This window comes from Danio rerio, chromosome 19 (assembly GCF_049306965.1).
Source record: "Danio rerio strain Tuebingen ecotype United States chromosome 19, GRCz12tu, whole genome shotgun sequence".
Lineage (NCBI taxonomy): Eukaryota > Metazoa > Chordata > Actinopteri > Cypriniformes > Danionidae > Danio > Danio rerio.
This window is the reverse complement of record NC_133194.1, coordinates 5,636,501-5,642,500: the sequence shown is the minus strand read 5'-3', so window position 1 is coordinate 5,642,500 and position 6,000 is coordinate 5,636,501. Positions and strand designations below refer to the sequence as shown.

The 6,000-nt window shown below is 38.4% G+C and overlaps 1 long non-coding RNA gene across 5 annotated transcripts in view; it reads left to right on the top strand.

Annotated features, from left to right (window-relative positions):
- The window catches only part of LOC141378994 (uncharacterized), a 50,476-nt gene that overhangs the window by 18,216 nt on the left and 26,260 nt on the right, over positions 1 to 6,000 (top strand). For 2 of the 5 annotated variants that reach the window (XR_012394875.1, XR_012394871.1), the window contains exon 2: positions 3,758 to 3,840. The exons of the other annotated variants lie outside the window; for them this stretch is intronic. This is a non-coding gene — a long non-coding RNA (uncharacterized lncRNA). The remainder of the gene's footprint in view (positions 1 to 3,757; positions 3,841 to 6,000) is intronic. 5 annotated transcript variants of the gene reach the window in all.

Genomic DNA, 6,000 nt, shown 5'->3' with positions numbered 1-6,000 from the left:
TAGTCCAGGAAATTAACAGGAAACAGGAACAGCTGTGAGCCAATCAGTGTACGTGGACCGGGTGTAATGCGTGTGGTATGTATGGACTTGTAGTCTTTTGGGCGCTGTAGTAATTTCTCAGAGTCCGTGAACTAAAGCGCCCTCCGGTGGTCACTGACCGTCATGACACAGTGCTAGTCACTGGGCCACCGTGCCGCCCATTCTGGATTAAGGTGGAAGAAGGGGAGGAGGGGGGTTTCTTCCAGACGAAGATAGTTATAGAAAGGAAATGAGGATATATATTATGTTTTTTTTATTTTATAATTTTTTAGAGGTTTTTCACCTTTATTATGACAGGACAGTAGAGAATTCAGACAGGAAAGCATTGGGAGCAGAGAGAGGGGAAGGATCGGCAAAGGACCTCAAGCCGGGAATCGAACTCGGGTCTCCGTGAGGCTACTGGCGCCGACATATATATATATATATATATGTATATATATATATATATATATATATATATATATATATATTTATATATATATATATATATATATATATATATATATATATATATATATATATAAACAGAAAAATAACCAGGGGGGCTAATAATTCTGACTTCAACTGTAAATGAAATTCAGTAATTTACCATAAAATGTACACATTTCGTTCCTACCATTAAACTCTTGCAACCAAAGCTACCGTTTCTTACCGTAAATTTGACAGATTTTTCTTTAACAGTGAACGCTCCCTTCTCTCTTGCTGATCTCCTTTGGCAGATGAATGTTTTGTATTAAGTAAAGGCGAAGCTACTCATGTTGTCTCCATCAATAGCAGATACATTAGTGAAATCTACTATGCGCGAGAACACTATTCATTTACCTGGACCTGTCCCTGCTGGGCCGCATACAGGCTTGTAGGAGGTAAAGAGCTGTATCCACTTACTCCGCGATGGGACCCGGGCGTCAGGCACTGGGTAATCAATGCCCATCGAACGGAGAGAGAGAGAGAGAGAGAGAGAGAGAGAGGAGGAATCAGGATGAAGGCTCGGAGACTTTTGTTTCCCTAGACCTGCATAGGCAGATTTTGCAAAGCCTGGATCAAACTGCAGCTTATGTGCCTTTGCTGTAGGTCAGACTGGAGAACATTGTGGATGGCTATGGGTGCGATTCCCATGAAAAACAAGATATCTGATCAGATTTAGACCTTGAATGTAAATATACAATGGAAGAATATGTTTACTGGAGATGTTTCCCAGTGATATGTTGCAGCTTGATATGCTGCATAAAACATATGCTGGATAAGTTGGTGGTTCGTTCCGCTGTGGCGACCCCAGATCAATAAAGGGACTAAGCTGAAAAGAAAACGAACGAATGAATGAATGAATGATTTACAACAGGGGTGTCAAAGGTATAGCCTGCAGGCCAGATCAGGCCCGCAAACGGATTTAATGCAGCCCGCGAGATGATTCTGTGAGCTACCTTTTTACAATAAAATATACTGCTGTTCCAATTGTGTCCACTGGATGGCGCAATAGCAAACTTAATTTCATCCCATCCAGAAGCCTGAATCAGCGTCAATTTGACCGCCATCTAAAAGAGAAAGACCTCATACATTTTTTTTGTATCCCTCCAAGAAAACTAAACATTCACGATCGATCTTCTCTCGCTCTGCACGTTTCCTACTGCTGCTTCTGTGTGTGCGCAATCTGTCACTCACAGAAATTCTCACGTGCTCTGCAGACCCACAGAGACGCGCCTTTTCCACCAAAATGCATCCGACCGTAGTTTCTGAATCTCCTAAAATGTCCAGGATTCAGGTTTTACTTTCGCATTCTAAAGTTGCCGTTATTTGTATGCGTTTTTGCATTACCATGTCGCAGCTGAATGCGCGCACAGCAGCGAGAGAAACATTAAATGATTAATCATATAATAAACGACTCACATAAACTTTATACTTGGAGAGAACAAAATGACATCTAGAATGGCTGCAAAATATTTGTACACCATCAGAAATGGTTAATCGACTAATTTGCCATATTTAAATTAATACTTTAAATACATACCATACTTTATACATACCTAAAAATGTTTTGACGATACTGTAAATGTCATTCCAATATAGCAACTTTGAACCCATTGAAAAGAAAAGGTGTATAACAGTGTCATAATTAATAAAAATCAAGTTTAAAAAAATCAAGTTATTTTTTGTTTGTCGCATGTAGTTTATCATTTATGTGCTGTGGGAAAAAGGTGTTTTTCAATCCGGCTACCACTGCAAGTATATTTCAAACCTGTGGGAAGCCCTGCATACTGAAGCCTGGTTTATACTTCTGCGTCAAGTAACCGCCGTAACCCATGGGGCATGCAACGCCCATAGCTGTGCGTTTATACTTGTCATGTTCACCAGCGAACAACCACCAGATGTCGCTGGTAAACACTCAGTCATGAAACTACAAATGTGTTTGTTATGGACTTCAACTTCATACATGCTCTTCGGCCACACACCTGCTTCCTTATTTACCTTGATTACATTCGCACACCTGAGGACTTTCAGAGACTGATTAACACACACTATTTAAGCCACACATTCACTCCTTCAGTTTGCCGAGTCTTGTTAACTGTAATAGTAACACTACAACGCGTTTTCCTTGTCTTGTTTTCTTGTGTACCGACCGTTAGCCTTGTTAGCCTCTTTGTCTTTGCCTGCCGCCTGCCTTTCTGACCTCTAGCCTGTATTCGACTGTGATTCTGGACTGTCTCCAAATACCTGTTTGCACCTGTGTTGACCATCGCTTGCCTGACTTTGAATAAACCTGCATTTGGATCCTACCTTCTGTTGTCAGTGTCAATCCCCGACGTTACAATACTTCTGCGCGCTGTCGCTGTTGGTCTGCATTAACACTTCCGAAACGCTAGTTGGCAGAGAGGTGTGAATGTTCCTCTGTGTCGAGTTTCTTCTCTGCTGTTTTGCTTTTCCTGAACACTTCCGGGATGTACAAGTGGCTCAAACTCGCTCTTTTTGAGGCAGGAACCGGCGGACGTGCAACAACTTTAACTTTGAGATAAAAACACAAAACTTTCCATCCGAAGCTCCTTCATGAGACTCCACACTTGTAAACAATCGCTCCATTGGGCTAGCGCCGTTTGCGCGGCTCCCGGTCCCGCCCAGACTTGTCAGCGCTACCAAGCCGACCAATCACAGAGCTTGCGCTACGCATAGTTGTGACGTGTAGTTACATTTTTTGAGAGGTGCACGTCAGTAAAACCGACGGCCATGGTGAAGGGCTATGCGTCAACGCCGTAGCATACGCTGGCGTTTGTCGCCGAAGTATAAATCAGCCTTGAGGTGATCTCACAAGGAAACGTAGCTATTTTAGGTTTTGTCAGTTTGGCTATTTTTTACGAGTTCAGTCGCATGAAAATGTACCATTTAAAAAAGGAGGCGTGATACCAAACCACACCCCTAATAGCCCCCCACCCCCCTCAGGGTCCAGCCCACTTAAGAACAGATTTTACTCCATGCGACCCCTAAAATAAGTTTGACACCCCGGTTTACAAGGTTCGTGTCAGCCAATAAAACTTTGGCCACTTGTATGCATATGTTTTGTTGATGTTGTTTTTGTTTTAGTTTTTGAAAAAAGGAAAAAAAAAAGGAAAAAATAGAATAAATAAAAATAAAAACATTATTAAAATAAAAACATTATTACCCAACAAGCAGACTGTTTATAATCTCCGCTTCAGTACGTTACCTAAAATCCAATTTGTGTGTCTGTTAGTCAAGAGACCTCTAGTGGACATCTGGGAATAACAAGATGGAACGATTTCGCGGACAGAAAAGACAGAGGGCTCAAATAAGCAGGTGGGTGTTTTCTGCCTTTTCACACTCACCATCACACATTGTGGCCATGAAGAAAATCCCAGTAATAATGGAGTCTGTAGGTTTCTGCCAGCACCAAAGTGAAGCCGCGACCTCTATTAGAGTTAACGCTTGCGTCCAGCGCAGTCTGCTCGAACATCGCAGCCGCGTCTGTGTGTATGTGTGTTTGTGTATACACGAGGAATAACAGGTTCTTGAGTTGTTGTGTAAGTCTGGATAAAGGTCACTGTGTGGGATCTGTCAGTGAGGGAAGCCTTGGCATTTATAACCCGCAACTTCAAGAAGTGGCGTGCAGAATACATACTGTACACACACACACGCACGCACACACATGACTTGAGTTGCTGCATATAGTTGCAGTTTATGAAGTTAATGCTTCTGAAACATGTTTATGAATGTTTTATATGCATTTAATATTTTATGATTATGTCTGGGTGAAGACTTTAGTTTTTTCCACATGCTGTAAAACGCCGAAATGGTTTAAAATATAATTTTATTGCATTTATTTTTTCAATTTATAAAGCTGATGCTTCTGAAACACGTTTCTAAATATTTTATATATAGGAAATATTCTTAAAGATGTCTGGATGAGGACAAGTCATAATTTATTAAATTTATTTTGCCATACTGAAAAGCAATGCTAATATAGAATATAGATTTTTGACTTATAGTTTTGAGCACAAACTCCCAGATGTGTTAAAATAGTTACTAATATATATATATATATATATATATATATATATATATATATATATATATATATATATATATATATATATATATATATATATATATAATTATACTTTATTTAAATAAAAATACTTAGTGAGGTAAAAATTTTATGAAATCTGTATAACTGTATTAAATGTGATCTTAAAGTATAGTTTTGCATTTTATGTGGCTTTTTGCTTGTGTGGTATATAAAGTATGACGTGAATTCTAGATTTCTATAAATAATATATTTATTGTTTTATTAATATTATAATTATTATTATAATTGTTTTATAAAATTTAAATATACATATGCAAAAAATTCTAACATTGCCAGACTGCCTTGCACTAAGCACAGTGGATTTATTAAATCTACCATTGCATTTTGGCAAAATAAGTCTTGATTTTATTTTTAATTAATTATGGAAAAGACCTACATCATAATAGTGTACTAAATTTTTATTGCAGCTAAAATTATCTAATGCAAATAACACTGATACACAGTATTTGTATTTGCTGTGTATTTTTGCGCACACATCTTGCGAAATTACACTGGGATGATTAGTGAATAGTTCATCTATTTTCCATTTAATCAACACATTTTTCCTCAAATCTCTGTTGTGCACTTTTGGAGTTGTGTTTATCATACCGTTAATAAAGTCACAATTATTAGCCCTCTTATGAATTTTCTTTTTCAAATATTTCCCAAATGATGTTTAACAGAGCAAGGAATTTTACACAGTATTTCCTTTAATATTTAATAATAAAAAAATATGCAGATAATAATATTTTCCTCTGGAGGAAGTCTTATTTACTTTATTTCGGCTAGAAAAAAAGCAGTATTTAATTATAATAATTTAAAAGAAAACAACATTTTAAGGTCAAAATTGTTAATTCATTCATTTTCTTGTCGGCTTAGTCCCTTTATTAATCTGGGGTCGCCACAGCGGAATGAACCGCCAACTTATCCAGCAAGTTTTTACGCAGCGGATGCCCTTTTAGTCACAACCCATCTCTGGGAAACATCCACACATACACACACACACACACTCACACACTACGGACAATTTTTAGCTTACCCAGTTCACCTGTACCGCATGCCTTTGGACTGTGGGGGAAACCGGAGCACCGGAAACCCACGCGAATGCAGGGAGAACATGCAAACTCCACAGAGAAACGCCAACTGAGCTCGAACCAGCGACCTTCTTGCTGTGAGGTGAACGTACTACCCACTGCGTCGCCAGGTCACAATTATTCACCACTTTAAGCTAATTTTTTCATTTCTCTACAGAACAAACCATCGTCATACAATAACTTGCCTAATTTTTCTAACTTCAATAATTAACCTTATTAACCGCCTTTAAATGTCACTTTAAGCTGAATACTAACATCTTGACAAATATCTAGTCAAATATTAATTACTGTCATCAT